General features: G+C 46.5%; 1 protein-coding gene across 1 annotated transcript in view; it reads left to right on the top strand.

Moving 5' to 3' along the window:
• The first annotated feature begins 12,122 nt into the window (after positions 1-12,122).
• Positions 12,123-22,702, top strand: part of LOC147703625 (zinc-binding protein A33-like) — a 121,474-nt gene continuing 110,894 nt past the window's right edge. Inside the window, exon 1 of the mRNA XM_086931964.1 lies at positions 12,123-12,390. The gene's annotated coding sequence lies outside the window, so the exon portion shown is untranslated. The remainder of the gene's footprint in view (positions 12,391-22,702) is intronic.

The following is a 22,702-nucleotide window of genomic DNA, read 5'->3' as shown; positions in this document are numbered from 1 at the left end:
GAGCACTGGCACAGCCTTATTCTCAACCTGCAGCACATCAACCCCAACCATAACTAATGTTTTCTCCAGGTCGTTAGTATAAAGGAGAAATAAGAGTGGGGCAAGGACGCATCCTTGGCGCTCCCCTCGCTTAATATTAAACTGTTCTGTACATTCACCAGCATTACCATACCTCACTGAGGCAGAAAGATCGTGGTGGAGGAGCCTCAGAAAGGAAACCAGACCCGCGTTGACACCCATATTTCCTAAAATGTCCCACAACTTAGAATGTGAGACATAGTTGAACGCGCTGGTTAAATCCATGAATGCTGAGTGAGTAGAGGTGCCCTTCGCATATTTGTATTTGGCCAGAATGAGGTGGAGATTAAGACACTGTTCGATCGTGCCTAGACCTTTCCTAAACCTATACTGAGTTGTAGGCAAAAAATGGTTTGCATTAATACAGTCCAGGAGGCGGTCTAGTACAACTCTCCAAATAACTTTAACTAAAGAGGACAAAAGAGATATTGGACAATAGCATTTAGGATCATGCACATCACCTTTTTTTAAAACAGGCACTATCAAAGAAGTACACCAGGAATTTGGGACTCCCTCACTGCAAACTGAATTAAAAACAGCAGCAAGTACCAGGGATCAGAATGCTTGGTCTTCCTTAAATAAATCCAGGGGAATTCCATCTGGGCCCGGTGCCTTCTTACCTTTACTGTTAGCAATTGCTTTCCGGACTTCCCCTACATTAAAAAACAAGGTTTTGACAAGTTAGATTCAGCTGTAGTGGGGCATTCTCTGCAGCAAAGTCAGCCGAACAAAGGCCTGCATAGTGGGTCACCCAAGTCTAGGGGGGATATGGACAGTTACTTTGTCTGCTGGTAGGGTGGGAGATAGAACAGACCGTACAGCCTTCCAGAAGGCCTGAGGGTCTCTTAAAAGGCAAGAGCTCACAACTAGATCACACTTTTCTTCCTTCAATACTGCCTTTCTTGTCTTAATAGCAAGCTTATACAGCTTCCTTCTTTCCCTTATCACTATCGGGTCACTAGGATATTGTTCTGAGGCTCTGGGTATGGTATTATTATCCTCTCTACAAGCCTTGTCGAACCAGGAAAGAGCCTGATTACAGGACTGTGATGTAGGTCTAGAAAGTAGATATTTGATTCTGTCTAACAGGGTTACAAAACCTTGTAAGATGTGAGCTGGCTCACGTGGTATACAATTACAGCTAGACACCAGGGCAGAGCTAAACGAAACTACCTGCGACATAATACTATTCATGTTCGCTGAACGCCAGACCACCCTGCACCCAGCATCTTTAGTGGATAATGACTGAATGGTTAAAGGCTTGGGCTTCAGTCCCCTCAAGGTAACACTAACTTAGCAGAAATAGGATTGTGGTCACTATAAGGCTCGATAAGGACCTCACAATCTTTGATAGAGGGAAACATGCCCCTAGAGACAAATACATAATCAATAGTACTTCCTATACCTCATCCAGTAAAGGTGGGAATATAGTGGTCAGTCAAATTGGGCGCCATATTAACCATACCTCTTTCTATCAGGTGGCTGAATAGAACCCTTCCCCTGGTGTCCATTACACTTTGGTCCAGCTCAGAAGCGGCTGGATCAAAGGGGGACTGGGAAAGCAGTAATGGAAGCCCGAATTTCGCATTAAAATCCCCCGCCACCAACAATTTAAAGGGATGATCCACTCGAGCCTCTTGCTCCACAAGCTTCTCAATCAGCATAAACAGCCCTTGAAAATTGCTTTTGGATGTAAAGTTATTATTGTAAACATTTACCAGGTACAGCTTAAAAGTATCTTTCCAGGCAAAACGAAAAACCTGCGTCTCTCCCTGCTCCTGGAATAGTTGAACAATCATGCCAGCAATTTCCACCTTAAACCAGGCCGGCATGCCCCCCTTAGCTCTGCTGGATGTAGAAGGAGCAGCAGGCAAGTTAAACACCTTAATCTGTCAAAAACAATATTCTTACTCTCCCACATTTCTTGCATAAAAACTATATCATAGGTCATAATGAAAGACAGCCATCCGTCCAATACAATCTTTGAGGCTATATCTGCTATATTCCAATTTAGAACTTTCAAACAAGCATTATCTATATGGCCTTTAACATTGATTGCACTCACACTTTTCCTGACGGGGGAGGAAGCAGTAAGGGGCAAGAGGGCAAATGGGAAACAAAGGTTACATTTGCGGAATCCTCCAGGCTAGTCCCAGTACAAGGTCCTACCCCAGGATAGTCAAGCGGTAAGATGCTGTTCCTCTGTACACGAGGTCTACAATTACAAAAAACCATACCCACCACCTCTAGGCCTGGCATCGAAGGTGCAGGATTAGGTCAGGGAGGGGACAGTATTTGGTTGGCAAGCACTGGACTAGAAGTAACCTGTCTGCCTCCTGAGAAACAGGGTAGGGGGACACCTCCACAAAACGTCAATCTATTTCTTCCAAGCCAGTCAGAGGGGCAAATCTTGTGGACAGGTGAAGTGATAGTGATGAGGGAGGTTCAAACAATACCGGGTCTCTGGTAGGAAAACTACCTGAGGTACTCGATTGATTCCTCAAATGCTGATAAAACAGCCAAGTGGGACTATCTCGACAGAACTATTCTTGACCATTTCCATTCTAGCTTTATACAGTATTTCCGGGACCACCTTTGGCGACGGAAGTTTACTACAATAAAATCTTCTTTTTTCTGCAAGCCCCTGCCCCTAATGTCACCCTCCTGCCTTGCCATTAAAATGTCACTTGAAATGTCCCAACTGCCAGTAACGTTGTTGTTCAGCCAATGAATATATTTATTTATTGGGCCTCTTGTAGATTCCGCATTAGTTTCTGTGAGCCACGGCACATCAGTCAGTACTACAGCATATGGAGCTGATGCTGGAGGAAGAATGGCCGTGTCTCTGGGGCAAGCTGCCCCGCAAATAGTGTGGAGGGTTGTTGGCACAATATTAACTGGCTGGGAGCCATCCTTGACTTGATCAATGGAGATAGCGGTGAAAACACTGACCGAATACTGGGTGCAAATAGAGATTGAGGACCGAGGATCATTTAAGTTTGCTATATTGGATTCAATTATATCCAGCTGATCAAAAATGGGACGTAGCTTGGAATCCAAAAGCTCACTTAAACATTTGTTCAGAGCACCCCATGAATTCACATTGGGCTCCACCATCCCCCCCAATAGGATACCATCTACGGCTTTGTTTTGCGAAAGGGGATTGCTAATTTTGGCAGAAATTCTCTGCTTTGTAGTTTTAGCAATTTTCCTCCTTTGCTTGTTTCTAGGCCAACTTTCCTTATGAGGCACTGAGCTGAACCATACCATCAGAACATGTTGGGCCAGGCACCAGCTCCCCTCCAAGCACAGCCATAGCCCCCGCAGTTGCTGGACCTACGCCCTCCCTGCAGGGCTGGTTGACAATAGAAGTCAAAATCCTTGGTGCCTCTTGAAAGCTTCTTATTTCCACAACACCCTGTATTGGTTAAGGTTTGTTTTAACTCTGATTGATGTGAGAATTGACCTCTTCATGTTGTAAGGGGAAGGCAGTGTTAAAGCATCTGAATCAAACTTGAGACCATGTCCACAGCTCGTGTTAGATAGTTATAAATTGTTGAGCACGTGCAAGCAGGTGGTAACACGCTGGGCAGGCTTAAAGCCCCCTTTCTCTTACTCATTTTGGAACTTTTCACTTAAAGGGATAATGTAGTTTAAGTGTAATTTCAGGCGTAGCTGTCGGGTAGACGGGATAGGGATAGGTTCCTTACTCCACGGGCAAACACAGTTATTCTCACAGCAATTAGGGAAAGTATATACACTATGCCTCAGGCAGAGAATACAATATGGATATCCGGAGAATCTGCTGCAAACCTTAGAGGGGTGGCCCAGCCCAGCCTTATCCGGTCTTTGATGGGCGGGGGGAGGTAGAGCTATATAGCTGGATAGAAGCACCTCCCCCTCACCTGCAGCAGTGGGAATACCTTGCGTTGCACCCTAGGAATTGCAGTCCCCACCATGGTGAGTCCAGCCCAAACAGCGAGCATGTGATGTGAGCTAGCGGTAGTAACACCCCAGACTTAGGCTCCAGCCAGGATGTGTATCCTGCAGGAATAAGTGCCCTCCGCAATGACATAGCCGAGCCCCGCACACAGACGGCGAATGTAATAATATTCGTTCCACCTCCCATCCTGACAACAATGTCAATAGTTAACTAAGAGGCAAGTAAATCAACCTGTCGAACCCTCTGGGTGGCCTGGGATGCAATTAAACATGGGCAAAATGTTAGATTATTTAATCAAACAAGAGAATGTTTTGTACAGTGCATATCTGTAACACACATTTTTCACGCTGAGTTTACATGTGGTAAAGAAAAAAAGTAAGGCAATCTGAAAGATAACTATTGCCTAGAATCACACAATTTGGTCGAAGTGGGAAGCTGGGATTAATCGTAGGTTTCACATTGTGCACTTCTCTTTTATCCCACTTCAATAATGAAGGCAGTTTTATTTTATACTTGACTCTCCCAAGGTGGTGATAGCATGTAGAGAAGGCTTACCTCAAAGTGCAGTAGAGGGGAAGTTATTCATATATTGCATAGCACAATCTTGTCAAATCTATGACTCTTCTAGAGATTAGTGGATTGATTTAGACGGCAATATGGAATGAAACCCTCAAAATTATCCCATGATTCACTGACCACGCAATGCAAATGCAACTTACCCTCCATCCCACCCCTGCTCCGTAACACCCTACTCTCACCTAGCTGGCATAAATGAGGCCCTCGGACATACCACAGACCATAATCGTTTATATCTATTCTATAATAACTTGTGAAGGAAATATATTTTATGCTTTGGAATATTGTAATGGTTTTAATTAACTACACAGTAAAGAATTTTCTATTTCTATTTCTATTTCATATTTTGTGGCCCCGGGGAAAATGTCTGTGAGTACCTATGGTCTAAAAGGTCATAGAATAAAAAAAAAAATTATGTAGTACGAAATTGACAGGACAAGAAAAGAGGAGATGAACAGGTAACAGGACTTTGAAATGGCATGTAGTTAGAATAAAAGGATTGGGTAAAAGAAATTACTTGGACCAAAAAGATATGAGTACAGAGATAAAATTACTTGGGGCAAGAAAAAAGAATGTGGGACAAGAAAAATGTGTGGAAAAGGAAGAAATGAAAAGGGAATTTAAGGGCAGTCAGACAAAACAGAAGTTCTGGATGGTTTAGTGAGTAGCGGAGAAGATGGCGGCTGACTAGCAGCTCAGTCGCGAGCTCCCTGTCAGAATCTAAGTTCTCATAGCATTTCCCACCAGAATGCAGGAAAAAGAGTAAAAATTGTAGCACCTCATTGAAAAAACCTTACCCGGAGAGTGGAACCTGGTTGGAGGCGGAGTGAGTTGAGCAGAGGGCCGGGGACCGCAGACCGCGGACCGCGGCAGCAGCCACAGCCACAGCCGGGGAATGGTTGTTTATAACTTTTATTCGATTACAGTTTTTTATAATCATAAAAAGTACATAATTTAAAAGAATAAATCAGACATTTCGACATGTACATAGAAAAGAAAAAGGAAAAGAAGAATTTTTTAAGAAGTGCTTGAGAGAGAACTTGTTACTTAAGTGCTTCAGTTCAGTTTGTGAGTTTATGTCGGATTAAAATGGAGGCCTTTAAGAACATTGCCACAGATTTGGCTACATGCGGAGAATTCAGACATTGCAAAAACAGAAATGCTGAGTAGCACTGTCTATGGCCAGCAGATCGAAGGAGTGGAAGTATCCAAGAATTGCGGGGAGTTTTGTAGTATTTGCAGAAAAAAATAATATGGATTGTTGTTTGTTGAGATATACCATCACATGGACAGTTCATGAGCGAACGGGACCAGTTGTGAGTTTCAGGAAAGGAAACCAGACGAAAAAAGGTATTGAAGCGGAATCTTGTTAATAAGAATTTTTCCTGGTTTGACAGAAAAAACGAAAGGTAGGGTTGCATTCCTTTAAGGGGTTGTATTGCGCAGATCTGGGTATTAGAGGGTTTCATGATCTCCGACTGGTTTCTCAGCTCTCTCAGGTGGGTCAAGCACATCGATTTTAGCTGCTGCCTGGAAATGTCTTCAACAGAAGGAGGATCGTCAAAATAGGATTTACGGCCTAGATTGTAGAAAAAGTTCCGTACAAAGACCAACCAAGGAATCTTATGCCAGTTTGTTAGGGCTAGACAGTCTGTGATCAGAGATCGTGTCAGGTGGCATTCAGGTTTGGACCATATTCGTTGCCACAATAAAATCGGTTGCGAACGGATAGTGTCTACTATGTAGTCCATGCCAAGCTCGTATGGGAAACAAAATTCGGGGCGCTTTGGGGGAGGGCCAGCAGATATTTGATAAAGGTATTCTCAGTTATTTGTAGGTGATCAATGTGGCCATGTCCCCACACGCCTGCTCCATAGGTAGCCACACTGTGGCATTTCGCGTAGTAGACTTTCAGAAGCTCTGGTGGAGCAGGTTTCCCGAGCTTTCTCGAGAAAGACATCAGGGCCGATGTTGCGCGCCGAAAAAGGAGATTTCTGGTAATCGTAGCTTGACGCCAATTCAGAGCGTCGTCCACAAGAATTCCGAGGTATGGGTACACAGATGTTCTTTCCAACTTTGTATTATCCACCAGTATTGGTTTTGGTTTTTTAACCCTAGGGCCAATATACATAGTGAAGGTCTTTTTTATGTTAATTTTCAGGCCATGTGAGTCCATAAAAGTACTGTATTTATTGATTTGCTTCTGAAGTTGATTTAATGTGTGGGCCAGAATAACAGAATCGTCTGCGTATAGCAGTGTTGGTATTTGTCGGTGGTTTATCAGGGGTAGATCCTGGCTCCCTTCGAGCATGGCCTGCTCTAGTCCATTGGTGTAAAAGTTGAACAGGAAGGGAGCCAGTACGCAACCCTGTCTGACTCCTTTTGTTATTGAAAATGAGCGGGACAGCTCACCGTTGGTACCGAATCTGACTCGCCCGGAGGCATTGGAATATAATTCGCGAAGGAAAGCTATTAAGGAAGGATCCACTCCAAGATCACTGAGAATTTTCCAAAGTTTGCCATGTTGGACACAATCAAAATCAAACTCAAGTCGACATAGACGAGGAAGATGTTACCTCCTTTGGCACCAGCATATTTCCCAGTCAGGAGTGCAAGGTTCAGGGCCTGTTCCACGGTCCCGAGCCCCTTCTGGAAACCGTATTGCAGGTCAGTCATGATGTTATTTTCCCGGGCCCAAGATAGCAATCGGTCCAGGAGCACTCGACCTGCAATTTTGCCCATGGAGTCCAGAAGGGAGATTGGCCTGTAGCATGCTGGGTCATTGCGGTCACCTTTTTTAAAGATGGGCAGTAGGATTGAGGTAGACCAGGATTGAAAAAGACCATCCGATGTTACTGCTGCCAGGACCTGTGTAATTATCGGTGACCAGAGTTCTATGTTATGTAAAAAAATGTCCATTGGGACTCCGTCTGGCCCCGGGGCCTTTCCTGATTTGGATGCCTTAATTGCTTTAACAACTTCGCTATGAAGAAAATGAATATTTATCGGGAAGATGTTGTTTTCCGATGTATGGGATTCACTTGGATCTGTTCCTTTTTCTGTGGCACTTTGTGAGGGTGGGCCAAAGATTTTAGAAAAATGCGTGACCCAGTCGTCTTCAGTAACAGCTACGTCCAGATGTTGTCTTTTTGCATTTTCGGCCAGAAAAGGAGATCTTAGGACTTTCCAAAATAGGGCACTGTCCTTTCTTTGGGAGCTGTCATGAAGTTGGGACCATAGCTCTTTCTTGATTTCTTTTTTGCGTTCCCTTCTGGCTAAGTTATATAGTTTTCTTAGGTTGGTGATTTCCGATTGGTTTCTTGTGGGTCTATGTAGGGCTTCTTTTAAATTCGAAAGAGCTTTACGGCAAGCTGAATCGAACCATCTCGTGGTAGGGGCCTTCATGTTCTTTACCTTGACAAAGAGTTCTTTTCCAATTGCCTCCAGGATGTTTTTGAAATTATTAATAATTGACCGAGGTGTAGTGTCCAGGGATAGACATTCTTGTATCCAGGGCTTAGATTTTTCCAGGATTTTCTCCGTTACTGCCACCGGGTCAATTTTAGCCCATTTGACTGTGTAGCCATTCAATTTGTTCATAGCTAATGTGTTTTGATTTAAAAGACTCATTTTTATAGAATGTACTTTAGTCAATTTTGGAGTAATTGTTACGCTAATTGGGTAATGGTCGCTCATGACATTTGTCCCTATTTCGAAGTTAGTTAGTTGTCCCTTGAGTGAGTGAGAGGACAGTATATAGTCTATGGTAGTTAAAAATCCTCTTCCGTGAAAAGTGGGGGAAAAGTCTTTCTGTGGCTCTACTATCTCATTTGCAAAGTCCAGATCTAAAGAAAATAGAATTTCATTTAGCTTGCTTCCACAGGACAAATGAGCGAAATGAGGCATAGGAGTACCAAGTTCGTTATGCAATCCACAGTTGCCATTCCTATGGTTGGGACAGAGTGAAAGATTAAAATCACCACCCCATAGTAGATGTACTGTATCAGAATTAGATTCAGTCAACAGGGATAATAGGAAAGTGGCAATCTCCACTAAGATTGTAAGACAGTCTGTTGTACTTAGGTTGTTGTAATAATTGATGAGTAGATAGCTAGAGTCATTTGTGAACTTTATTTGGACGATTTGATATGATGGTAACTCTTTTAGAATTTTGATGGATATAAAGGGAAGGGTATTAGCGACATAGATCACAAGACCTCCCTTGGGCCTTCCCAGGGCTCCCTGTACTGCTGGAGTGAAAAACGTTTTATATCCCGTTATATGGTTTGCAGTGGTGGACCATGTTTCCTGGAAACATAATACTTGATGTTTCCTTACTGTCTCAGACCATGAGTCTAAGTTTAGTTTAGAAAGCAATCCTGCAACATTCCAGTACAATATAGAGAGGTTCAGTATATTGGGGACAGGAGGTAGTTGTATAGCAGGGGGTTCACTTGGAAGACTCTCTATTGGGGTCGAAGGAGGGTTGTTTGTGACTCTCAAATCAGTTGATTGGTGAAAAGTTAGATCTAAGCTATCCGTAGGGGTGGGCAAAATTTTGGTTTTGGGCATCAGTCCATTGGGAATATGAGGGTAGGTGTCTACAGTAGTCTCGGGGTAGGAATTGATGATGATCGGGGGAATTTGTTGTGGCTGACTTTCAGGTTTGGAGGATGATGAGTGCGGTCTAAGGTTCAATGGAGAGGGCATGCTGTGGGCTTGGGCATTCTTTCTCTTGAGTTTTTGGGGTCTTAACGGTCAATCAACCATCTCGAGACAGTCGTAACAATTTCTTGTTGGGAAACCCTGCCAGCCCTCCAGTGGATGATAGGGTCTACCTTGCCAGGGCTGCTTTTGCCATTCTCTGGTTCTATCTCTATTTCCACGGCCATAGCTAAATCCCACATGTTTCCATTGATCATCTTGGGGATGCTGCCAATTCGGGATAGAGGTATATTGATAAGAGTTCAGTGGAGGGTAGAAAAAAGAAAGGTGTTGGACGTCTATTCCACCTTTCTTCTCCAAAGAAGGCCATGAACAGATGTGGTCCACGGTAGATGGATCCCTGCAAGTTACTATGATGCAGTCTCCGTGGATCGACTTGGGTTCGTCCCCTATCCATATTACTCTGCGGGCGGTAGAAATCCCTCCAGAGAGGTATGGTTCTAGTGGTCTATTTATGCTTAGCCACTGCATAACCTTATTTTTAAGTGACCAAGCAGTTTCTGTCATATCTTCCGTTAATTCGGGTACACCTGTAAGAATGATTGTATATGGGGTTGCCTCCAGTGGAAGATGGACTGGGCGCCTAAATCTTGATGCCTTTTTGGATGTGAACGGAGGTTGTTTCACTGTTGGTTTGGGGGAAATGGATGCCGGTTTGTTTGTTGAATGGTTTGTGGTTACATTTTCTGGTAGTTTCCCGGTTTTAGCTGTTTTTTCCGGGCCAGTAGTAGAAGTGTGTTGAGGTAGCTCCGTGTTGGATTTAGTCTTTTGTGCACTAGGAGTTTGAACTTGCCGGTTTTGTACTTGAGAGTTAATGTTTGGTTTTTTGGAAGGTGGAATAACCGGGACAGGTTGTTTGGTTGCTATTGCTGGTTGTTGATGATGAGATACTTTTGGGGGATGAGTGGCGTTTTGTGTCCCTTGGTTAGGTAATCGTCTGTTAGTTGTGCTGGGATGTGTTTCTGATAGAATTGCTAGTTGGGCTTCCAGATTTCTTATACTGATTTGTATGGGTTTGAGCTGTTGTGAAAGTAGGCCTTTGATTAGGATAAGTAATTGCGATGGGTTTTTACAAGTTTTACAGGGGTTATCTGTGTCCTCAATAAAGATAGGAGGTGGTACAAGGTTGTTTTCTACTGGGGTAGTTATCATTGAATGCCCGGGTTGTGGTAACTGTTTAGAACGATCCCCCCCAGGTTCCCTCTCTGGACCTATAAGAGGAACAGGAACTGCTGTATTTGCAGGTGGGTGGGAGTTAGCTTGTTTGGGGATGGCTCCTTCCCTTATACCTCGGAGGTGTTTATCTATAGTTGTTTCTAAGCTTTGGCATGCTTCTAGGTCCGGGGTAGCCTCTAGGCCATCAGATAATAATGATTCTGATTGTGTTACAGATAAATCAACTAAACATGGCACTGTGTTAACGTCGACAGTAGTCACAGGTAGGGACGGGGAACATGTAGATAAAGTTTGCTGAATGGGGGAAGCTGCAGATGCTAGAGGGCCCAGGGACGATCGTTTGGCTTTCATAAGATCGAGAGACAAACGTTTAGCGTTCATCAGGTCGAGTGATACTCTGCGCTCCAGAAGAGATATGCTATGGTCGATTACCTCTGTAGTCCTTGAAATAAATTGATCTATTGGGCCAGTGATTTGGGCTAGTGCCTGCGCATTTTTGGTTTTACTTCTGGTTCTTCCAGGCATGGTGGACATAGAGAGAATCCCGTATGCAAAAATGGGGGACGAGCTGCAGTTAAGAGTCAAGGGGGGTTGCCCGGTCCGGTCTCTATCGGGCACTAACGGGCAACAACGGGCCCGCCCTTGGCCCAGGCTTCGCCCGGGCTGCGACCCGCGCGCGTCCCGCGATGCGCGTTAATGGTCTTCCTTAAGTTCCAATTAGGTGAGAGGGGGTGTAGCACTGGGAGGGGGCGCGGCTCACGGGGGAAGAGGACACAGCTATTGGTGTTGAATGCTGGTCCTCGCAGTCCCGGGGGCGCGCCTCTCGCCTCCTCTGCGGCCTCGCTGGTGGTCAACTCCTCATGCCAAAGACAACGAGTGCAGGAACACTGGTAAGCTACTCCTGTAGCGACGTGCAAAGTTCACAGAATGAGTTTCCTCAGGACGAGCGGCTCCCGCGAAGCGGGGGCCACGAGAGTTGAAGAGCGCTTTGGTGGGGCGTGGCACTGGGAGGGGGCGCGGCTCACGCGGGAAGAGGACACAGCTGTTGGTGTTGAATGCTGGTCCTCGCAGTCCCGGGGCCACGCCTCTCGCCTCCTCTGCGACCTCGCTGGTGGTCAACTCCTCAGGCCAAAGACAACGAGTGCAGGAACACTGGAAAGCTACTCCTGTAGCGACGTGCAAAGTTCACAGAATGAGTTTCCTCAGGACGAGCGGCACCCCGGGGAATGGAACCTGATTGGTTTGGGGAGCGAGTCGAGCAGAGGGCTGGGGGCCGCAGACCGCGGACCGTGGCCGCAGCTACAGCCACAGCCGGGAAATCGCCGACCGACCGATCAAGCGTGAGCAGGGACTCATCTGCAAGTCACGCTTCCAGCGGGAGGGGCAACCTCCTTGCGTGTTACCTCGCGGTTTTCACCCAGGTCCGATACACGGCTGGAGGGGACGGCGGTTCAGGAAGGGCCTGGTGTAGCAGCATAGAGGCTTCCAGTGCGCCCGAGGGCCTGTCAACGTCCGGGCATAGAGAGCAAGCTGGGAGGTGGAGCACAGGAGAGCAGCAGGAAGGAGCCTGCATTACCAGAGCTACAGCGCCACGGCAAGGAAAGGAGCCTATCAGAGGTGCACTGGAGGCTTTGGAGATTCAGTATACAGCAGATGTCAGCAGAGCCAAGAGGTGCTCGCCGGTAGTATGGGCAGAGGCAGCTAGAGCCCGTCGGATAATCACTAAAACGGCACATCGTGTCTCAGCCAGAAGGGGAATAGCACCAGATCACAACGCAGTAGCGGTGAAGAAAATCTGCACAACTAAAAGCCACTTCACTGTGCCAGTAAAAAACAGAAGCATTGAAGGACAGAAAAGGCTAAAGAAAACAGGATACCTACTGAAAACCTCGGTAAGGCTTTTGCTTGTGATAATTTGGAGGCTGGGGGCTCGGAGGGTGGCCTGAAGATTGCTGCAGTGAGCGGCAAGACTGAAAACACAGGGGTTAAACAAGTCAACCCAGTAAAACTGGATAAAACTAAAGTCCTCCCGTAGAAAAAACTATCTGGGCAGAAGGGAGGGTCGCAGGAGGGGGTTACAGCTTGAGAAGCTTGAAAGGTAACCACGTGGAAACCAAGGATACTAGGGTTTTAAGAAACTCAAAAGTCCTAAAAGCTGCAATCATACCCAGGGAGGAAGATAAAGACAAAGACAAAGACAAGGGTAAAGACCAAGATAGGGATAGAGGTAAAGGCAAGGCATACGCCACTCCTAGAGATTCCAGAGGGAGAAACAAAAAAAGCGCAGCACCCATATCACATGCGGCAAGGCTCAGCCTAACGTATACACAACAGATCTGCTCACCAAAAAAAAAAAACTTGAAAAGAAAAAAAATAACTTTCACAGGGTGGGGAGCAATTTGGGGGAAAAAAACAAAAAAAAAATCAAAGTCCTAAATACAAGTCAAGAGGAGCTCAGGGGCCGCCAAGCAGGATGCAAAAAAAAATTGATTAAGAATGAGTAATACAAATATAGGAGGGAAGGAAAAAAATGTAATATCTTAACCTGGAATGTAAACGGGCTGCGATTAAGAAAACGTAGATCAAAAATCCTGGAATACTTAAAAAACAATGACTGCGAGATATTAATTATCCAAGAATCCCACTTGACAAAGGAAGAATGGGAACCTATATGGAAAAAGCAAAGTTGGATTGAGCACTGCATCTACACAAATCAAAATTGCAACGTTAAAGGAGTGGCGATTATATTTAAGAAATCCCTCAAAGCAACAATCAAGAGATCAGAAGTAGACAAGAAAGGAAGGTGGGCAAGCGTGACAACAAAAATTTACAACAACTTATACACAGTGGTGGGCTACTATGGGCCAAATGTGGACGACCCGGAACCATTACAAGATTTGTATTTCCACTTACTTTCAGTAAATTCACCCATAATAATGGGAGGCAACTTTAACATCTTATTAAACCCAAAAGAGGACAGATACCCGTTAGGGAAATTACCATCAACCCCAAAAATGAGTGAATGGCTGGGAATTTGTATGAAAGATCTTGGGAAATCGATATTTGGAAAGAAAAAGGGAATATAGAACATAAATACACCTTTAAAAATAAAAGGTTAGGTTGTGCATCTAGAGTTGACTTTTTCCTTCCTAACAGTCATCTTGCAGAGTGCACAAGAGAGGTGGAACACATCCCGGAAAACATTTCTGACCATTCCGCGGTACAACTAAATTTGGTGTTATCAGAGTCTCCTACGCCCCAAATGTGGACGGTAGATAAGAGGATCCTACTAGAGGAATCAAGTATGGCTAACTTAGCAAAAGAGACACAACAGTTTTTCGATTTAAACAAAGAAGGAACTACGAAACAAATAACATGGGACACATATAAAGCCTGTATAAGGGGGAAAATCATAAGTATAATGGCCCATAAAAATAGAGAGAAAAGAATTTTCATAAAAAATATTGAAAAGGATTTAAAGGAGCTCAACATAGAAATAAAAAGGGCCAGGACCACCCAAGAAAGCGAAGAGCTAAGAGAAAGAGTGAAAACAAAAAAGATGGAAATGAATGACTATCTGGAAACAATAGTTAGAGAAAGATGGGAGGTCAGCAAACTTTCACACTACGAATACGGTGAAGGATGCAGAAAAATTCTCGCCTGGAAAGCAAGAACAGAGCGAGCCAGAAATCGGGTGAACAAAATACAAATAGAGGGTCAAAACGGACATGTTTCAGATAATTGGGAAATAAGGAAAGAATTCGCAGAATTCTTTTCGAAGTTATACACAGAAGAATCCACCTGTTCTGGCTATCAGATACAGAGCCTGCTTGAAAAAATAAAGATTCCCAAAGCATCCCAGGAACAAAAGAGAGATCTGAACCAAAAAATAAGTGAGAAAGAGGTCTTAGATGCAATAAAATCCCTAAAAAGGGGGAAGGCGGCGGGCCCAGATTCCATACCAAATGAAATATACAAGGCACTCCAAGAGAATGTTTTGACTCCACTCACCAACCTTTTCCACTAAATATTTTTAAACAATGGAGATCTCCCTAAATCATGGAACGAAGCTATAGTAAGCATTTTATTAAAACCAGGAAAGGATCCTACTAAGTGCGAGTCATATAGACCCATATCCCTCCTAAACTGTGACTACAAGATCTACACACAGATTTTGGCAAAAAGAATAGGGGCAGTGGCAGGGTCCCTAATTCATCCAAATCAGAAGGGTTTTATTAAGGGCAGACAGATCACGAACTATCCCACGAATTTATCGCCACTATAGACATTGCGACTCACCACCACATACCTTTGGCAGTCATAACATTTGATGCTGCCAAAGCTTTCGACAGGGTCAGTTGGCCCTTCTTGAGCGCCACTTTAGCAAAGTTCAATCTGGGAAATAATTTTGAGAAAGCTGTAAAAAATATATATAAAAACCCTACAGCTAGAATACTGGTCAATGAGGCATTTACAGAAAGTGTGCAAATAAAAAGAGGAACCAGACAGGGTTGCCCCCTGTCCCCACTATTATTTAATTTGTACATAGAACCCTTAGCATGTCTTTTAAGAAGGGACGAAGAGATTATATCTTTCATGTATCAAGGATGGGAGAAGAAAGTTGCATTGTTTGCCGATGACTTAATGATATTTACGGGGAATTTAACCTCTTCACTTCCAAAAATAGAAAATTTCATAAGTTAATTTGGGGCAGTCTCTGGCTACCAGGTAAATAAACTAAAGTCAGAAATAATGGAGTGGAATGATGTGTCAGGAAATCCTTTAGTGAAGAATAAAATAAAGTACCTGGGAATTGAGTACATTAAAAGTATTGAAGGAGTAGCTAGTTTAAATTTCAAAAGAGTGCATAAGGAAATAAGCAAACTCCTAAAGGCTTGGTCAGGCTTACATCTCTCCTTCCGAGGTCAATCAATCAATCAATCAAGGCATTTATATAGCGCACTACTTACCCGGAGGGTCTCAAGGCGCTTGGGCGGGGGGGGGGGGTTTGCCGCTACTGCTCGAACAGCCAGGTCTTGAGCTTCTTCCTCAAGGAGAGGTGGTCTTGGGGCTGGCGAAGGTCGGTCGGGAGGGTGTTCCAGGTTTTGGCGGCCAGGTAGGAGAAGGCCCTTCCTCCTGTTGTCGCTCTTCGGATGCGGGGGATGGCAGCAAGGGCGTGGTTGATCGATCGGAGGTGGCGTTTGGGAGCGTAGAAGTTGAGGCGGTTGTTGAGGTAGCCCGGGCCTTGGTCGTGTAGGGCTTTGTGTGCGTGGGTGAGGAGACGGAAGGTTATTCTCTTATTGACGGGGAGCCAGTGCAGGTCTCTCAGGTGTCCGGAGATGTGGCTGCGTCGGGGGATATCGAGGATGAGTCTGGCTGATGCGTACTGGATCCGCTGGAGTCTCTTCTGGAGCTTGGCGATGGTTCCGGCGTGGAGGGCGTTGCCGTAGTCCAGTCGGCTGGTGACGAGGGCCTGGGTGACCGTCTTCCTGGTCTCTGTGGGGATCCATCGGAAGATCTTCCGTAGCATGCGCAGGATGTTGAAGCAGGACGCAGAGACGGTGTGGACTTGTCTGGTCATGGAGAGGGAGGAGTCCAGGATGAAGCCCAGGTTGCGTGCGTGGTCTGTCGGTTTGGGTGCGGTGCCCAGGGCGGGGGGCCACCAGGAGTCATCCCAGGCGGAGGGCGAGGAGCCCAGGATGAGGACTTCCGTCTTGTCTGAGTTCAGTTTCAGGCGGCTGGTCGTCATCCACTCGGCTACGCCTTTCATTCCTTCGTGGAGGTTGGTTCTGGCGGCGGCGGGGTCGTTGGTCAGGGAGAGGATCAGCTGGGTGTCGTCGGCGTAGGAGATGATGTTGAGGTTGTGTTGGTGTGCGATGGCCGCAAGGGGGCTCATGTAGACGTTGAAGAGGGTGGGGCTGAGCGAGGAGCCCTAAGGAACGCCGCAGATGACTTCCGTGGCTGCAGATCTGAACGGTGGTAGGCGGACTCTCTGTGTCCTTCCAGCGAGGAAGGAGATGATCCACTCCAGTGCCTTCTCTTGGATGCCGATGTTGCTGAGGCGCTGCACTAGGGTGCGGTGGCAGACTGTGTCGAACGCCGCGGAGAGGTCTAGGAGGATGAGGGCCGCTGTTTCACCGTTGTCCAGCAGGGCTCGGATGTCATCGGTGGCGGCGATGAGGGCGGTCTCGGTGCTGTGGTTGGCTCGGAAGCCAGACTGTGAGGGGTCGAGGGATCCATTCGTCTCGAGGAAGGCGGCCAGCTGCTTGTTGACGGTCTTCTCGATGACTTTGGCTGGGAACGGGAGGAGCGAGATGGGGCGGTAATTCTTGAGTTCAGTGGGGTCCGCTGTTGGTTTCTTAAGTAGGGCGCTGAGTTCGGCGTGCTTCCAGCTCTCAGGGAAGGTGGCGGTGTCGAAGGAGGTGTTGATGATGTCCCGCAGGTGGGGTGCGATGACAGCGTCGGCCTTGTTGAAGATGTGGTGAGGGCAGGGGTCGGTCGGAGATCCGGAGTGGATCGAGTTCATCGTGCGGATGGTGTCTTCTGTGTTGATCCTGGTCCAGGCGTTGAGGGTGGTGGTGGGGGGCGTTGGTGTGGTCATGGGGAGCGTTGTTTGTGGGCCGAAGCTGTTGTGTATGTCAGCGATCTTGTTGTGGAAGTAGGAGGCGAGGGAGTTGCAGAGGTCTTGCGACGGGGTGATGTCGTTGTTTCCGGCTTTGGGGTTGGAAAGCTCTTTCACGATGTTGAAGAGTTCCTTGCAGTTGTTTGCGTTGTTGTCCAGCCGGTCCTTGAATGCTGTTTTCTTGGTGGCGTGGATCAGTTGATGGTGCTTCCTGGTGGCGAGCTTGAGGGTGGCCATGTTATCCGGTGTTGGCTCCCTTCTCCAGGCTTTCTTGAGGGCTCGGCAGTTCTTCTTGGAGCTCTTGAGTTCGTCGGTGAACCATGGGGCCTTCTTGCTGCCGGGTCTGCTAGGCGGGGTCCTCAGTGGGGCGAGGTTGTCTGCGCAGTTGCTGATCCACTTCGTGAGGTTGTCGGCGGCCTGGCTGGGGTTCGCTGAGTTGGCGGGAGGGTGCTGGCTCAGGGAAGCGGCGAGCTGGTCTGCTGTGATCTTGTTCCAGTTTCTTCGAGCCACCTGTTGCTGGTGGTGGTGGATCGTGGATCTTCTGAAGGTGAAGTGGACACAGCTGTGGTCCGTCCAGTGGAGTTCGGTGGTGTGGCTGAAGACGATGTCCTTGCTGGATGAGAAGACAGCGTCGAGTGTGTGTCCGGCGAGGTGGGTGGGGGAGGTTACCAGCTGCTTGAGTCCGAGGTTGGCGAGGTTGTCAAGCAGGGTGGTGGTGTTGCGGTCGCTGTTGTTCTCCAGGTGGAAGTTGATGTCCCCCAGGAGGATGTAGTCAGCGGAGGGGAGGGCTTGCGGGCTGATGAAGTCGGCGAAGTCTTCGCTGAATTGTGTGCGTGGTCCCGGGGGTCTGTAGATGAGGGTTCCTCTGAGGGTGGTTTTGGGGTCCGTGTGGATCTGGAAGTGCAGGTGTTCGGCGGTTGTCAGGGTATCGTCGGTGTTGGTCGTGATGCGGATGGTGTCCCTATAGATGATGGCGATGCCTCCTCCCGTCTGTTTGACGCGGTCTCTTTGGGTGATCTTGTAGGCCTCTGGGATGGCGATGGCGATGTCGGGCGCTGAGGAGTCGTTCATCCAGGTTTCCGTGAGGAAGGCGACGTCAGGAGCTGTGGTTTTGAGGAGGTTCCAGAGTTCGATGGTGTATCTGTGGACGGAGCGGGTGTTGAGTAGGATGCACTTGAGGTGGTTGCTGCTGGTGTTCGGCTTGGCGGGTGTTGGTGCGGGGCCGGTCCGGTTGCAGGCGAACTTGCAGGCGTGACAGCTGAAGGGTCCGTGGGTTCGTCTCGGGGTGGCTCGGTAGCATCCCGGGGTTCGGCCGGTGTTGAGTGCGTTGAGGGTGGTGGCGTCATACGTCCGGCGGGTGGGCTGGGGTCTGGGGGGGCCAGAGGTCCTGGCCCTGGGCGCGGTCCAGGCGCGGACGGGCGCAGACGGGCTTACCTTTGGCGCACCTTCAGCGCTCAATCGGCGCACCCGCTGCGCGTGCACGCTGCGCGTTTGCCACTCTGCCATAAGAGGAGAGTGGGGGGGGCGGAGCGAGGGAGGGGCAGCTGGGAGGCGGGAGCAGGGCGGCGAATGGGAAGGCTCCAGGTGGAAGGGGGCAGGGCCGCAGGGGATCAGCGGCGGGGAGCGGGGAGGTGGCGGGAAGTGCAGCGGGGGCACAGCGGGAAAAACGGCGGCAATAGACAAACAAGGAAGAAGACAGACAGGCTGGGCACCGCTGGGGAAGCAGCACCAGCACAGGGGGAATAAAACGAAAGTACAGGAACAACGAACAACAGGGCAAAAGGCACACAGGCAGCAGGGAGCGGCGCTGCGCTCCAGAAGCAGAGACCACGCCTCGTGGTCAGGGGCACAGCTGCGGGCAGCGGCGGGAACGGGGCAGCCTGGGCACACACACGGGGAGTGCGCATGGTGGAGTGACCGGCCCAGAGGTAAATCGAACTTAATAAAAATGACAGTAGTACAGAAATGCACATATCTGTTCAATTCACTCCCATTGGAAATTAGCAAGGTAGAAATCAAAAAGCTACAAGGGGAAATATCTGGCTTTATATGGGGATCAAAAGGAGTAAGGATTAGCTGGAAAAAATTGAGAAGAAGCAAGCTACAAGGAGGCATAGTCAGCCCAGACATACTGGAATATTATAAAGCTTTCCAGTTCAAAAATATAAGGATTCTGCTAGGCATAATTGAAAAGTGGCCTTTGCATTGGAAAGCATTAATCGGTCCTGGGAATAATCACTATTTATACAAATTTGGACATCCTAAATTTTTCAAGAAAATCAAATTAAAGATGATAAGATCAGCAGCAAGAATTTGGTATGATATAAGATACCGTATTATAGTAAATTCTCCCCAATCTGGAAATCCCCAGGCACACCAGAATGCCTAAAAGATAGCATAATCAACACACTAAAAGAAGCCAATATAAACTACTGGGGTCAGTTGATAAAAGAAAACAAGATCATAGAATGGGAGATCCTAGATAGAGAAACCCAGGGGATGTTATCCAGATTTAAATACTATCAATTAAACAGCTGGCTTAAAGGAGTAAAAGAAGATCTTCAATGGGATGAAACTATCAAACAAAAGCTCCTCAACACTGAGCCATTCAAAAAGAGATATCATATTGGTATTGGGCTTTGATAAGATCAGGAGACGAAGAATACAAAGTCCCTCAAGACATCTGGGGAAAATCAATGCCAGACCTCGACATTGTGAACCTTTGGGAAACCTCGAACAATATTGTAGGCAGGGTGATAAAGTCTGCTCCTTTGAAGAAGAATCACTTGTTTACAATACATAGAGCGTATTGGACCCCAAAAAAGTTGTCAAAATTTAAAAATAGTACGGTAAAGAAATGTCCCAAATGGGTAACAGAGAGAGCGGATGACCTACACATGTTCCGAGAGTGTTCGAGGCTGGAAGAATTCTGGGATCAGATCGGTAAGAATCTTTCCGAGGTTTTAGAACAGCACATTGAGGTAAGCATGGATCTAATTATTTTTTGGGGCTTGTAAAAACTCGCAAAATACCACACTGTCCGAGGGCCAAGAAAGTATCCTCTTCCTACTAATCCTTTTAGCCAGGAGAGAAATATGTATAAACTGGATAAAACAATCATCACCAAGTCACTCTGACTGGTTAAACTCAATCTTAAGGGTATACAAATTGGATAAATGGGGGAGGCAGAGTAAGAAAAACAGGTTTTGGAATATTTGGAAAAAGTACAAACTGGTAAAAGATAGGGGGTTCAATGATTAAGGCAAAGGTATCATTGATTTCAAGCTGAGTCTTGACCTGAGTAGTCAAAATGGCAAGCTCTTCCCCCTTCCGATAATCATATGCCTAGAGATGGACAAAAGGAGGCCCCAAAGGACAAGGTAAACAGAAACATCTCGAAAGAAAAGGGCCGAATCTAAGAAATGGGGCCTCTGACTCCTCCATATTCTAAATTTTCTTTGCTTGATGAGAACAATAAAAAAAAAATACAAATAAAGGAATATAAGGGCATTAGGTAATGGAAGAATTCAGGTAACAAACATTGGCAAAGTCAAAAGTTCTGGCTTTAATGTGCTAATCAATGCAAATATGTGTGTTAATGCCTTTGTTTTCTGGCTTCACTACATTAAAGGCAGACCTATTGGTTGTGCATATGCTCGTTTTGGTTCAAGCAACTAGATGGAGTGCAAGTATACATGTATATGTGCGTTGTAAAGGTAAGTGCATTGTCTGTGACTTGCCCGTGATTCCTGAATAAAACTTTAAAAAGCCTAATGCAGTTACATCAAGTATCCACTACCTTGAGGTGATAATAATATAGTCCTCTGGACAGAGACAACTCTTGCTTTGAGTATAATGTAATAATTAGTAACAGTAGGTCACAAAAACAGCTGCATTGTCACGCTAGACTTAAACAAGCATTTGCAATGCAATAGGGCTCGCATTAGTAAAGTTTGAGGGATTAGTATTGTAAATGACAAATTTATTATTTATGTTTTTGTTTTGAAATTTTGCAAATTAATAACTTTGTCATTTACAATGCTAATAGTGTTAACTTGTGGAAATGTGACACCTATAGCATTTGTAATCTGTTGCTTGTGCTACACAAGGGCCGATATAACAGCAAGTTTAAACATATGCAACAGAAGCAATGAGTGAGAGTTACCACGGACAGCAGGACGACGGTGGGGGTGAAAGGAACTACAGACAGCAAAAGGAGGGCAGGCCTGCGGCCGTGAATAAGTGACGGCGGGGGGCGGGGCAGCGAAGCCTTTGGTGTGCCAAATGCTGCTGGGGAACCGAGTTGGAGCCTCGGCGTGGGCTCAGCCTCCTGTGATTCTGATCAAATCTCTTTATCTCCCTGCGCCTACCACACAATGAAAGTGTCCTTGTGTAACATAACTGGTGCTCAAATCATTCATCAGAGAGCATTACCATGTGTAAAATGACAAAATAATGAATTAAAAGTATTAAAAATGTTGCACATTGTACCACATAATTTGTCTTTTCTTGCCTCATAATTTAGACAACCTTGATGCATAATTTAGTGTCTCCCCTGCCGAATAAGTCTAGTTGTAATGAGTATTAATGAAGGATCAACTGTCCACACTTCACTACTCGAAAATGTGTGCCCCTGTGACAGCCCTTATGATGTGCCCCTACACTAGGATAAATCTCTGCTCATGGACAAAAGCCCCTCGATTTGGGGATGGGACGCTGGAGGCTAGAACAATGCTTTGGAAAAAAGAGCAAAGGACATGGTTCTGCAGGCTCAGTAAAAAGCTTCAGGGCTCGAGTGACAGGGATGTAATTAGGGGGGAGGAGGGACGGAACTGAAGTGCTCTGAGTTTAATAGATGGTCAATGTCCAGCTGGTTTTGGTGTGTTATTTTATCTGCAGCAGGGTGCTTTGCACAACTTCAGCGTGTTCTAAGAGGCAATCTGCTCTGCACACCCGTGTCGCACGGTGCACGCGCTGCACAATATCCGACTCGCTTTACCAACAAACATCAGTATTATCGACTCAGTGAGCTTAATAAAAGTGTTGGTATAATGCCACACGAGCAGCTTAGTCTCGAAAGCTTTACGCAGCTCCATGTGCACAACACACTTTCTTGCACTGTGTTTCACGTTCTTTCCAGCGTGAGGAACAATGAGAGGAAGAAGGAAGCGAGAGAGCGAGGAAGAAGGGAGAGAGTGAAAAGGGCGACAGGGGGAAAAGAACATGGTGAAAGATGGAGGGACAGAAAGATAAAGATAAAGACAGCTCACAGATGGACTTGGAGGGAGAACGAAAGAGAAAGAAGAGGGCAAACAAAGATGAAACAAGGAACTGGACGACAGCAAGGGACTGGGAGACAGAAGGAGGTGGGGGCAGGGTGAAGGGTTAAGGGGTCGGGAGAGACGGCACAGGCTGGGCAGGCTTAAAAACATGTAATTATAAAAATTTCGATCTAGCGCTGAGAAACCCATGATACGTTGTAGCGCTTTAGAAATAAACATTTATTTTCCTCAAAAGAAAAGGCCCTTAACAAAAACAAGAGAAAGGGAAGTGCGCGCTGTGTGCTGGGAGAGGAGGGGGGG

Source organism: Lissotriton vulgaris, chromosome 7 (genome assembly GCF_964263255.1).
Source record: "Lissotriton vulgaris chromosome 7, aLisVul1.2, whole genome shotgun sequence".
Lineage (NCBI taxonomy): Eukaryota > Metazoa > Chordata > Amphibia > Caudata > Salamandridae > Lissotriton > Lissotriton vulgaris.
The sequence above is the reverse complement of the archived record's forward strand: the minus strand, read 5'-3'. Positions and strand labels throughout refer to the sequence as shown.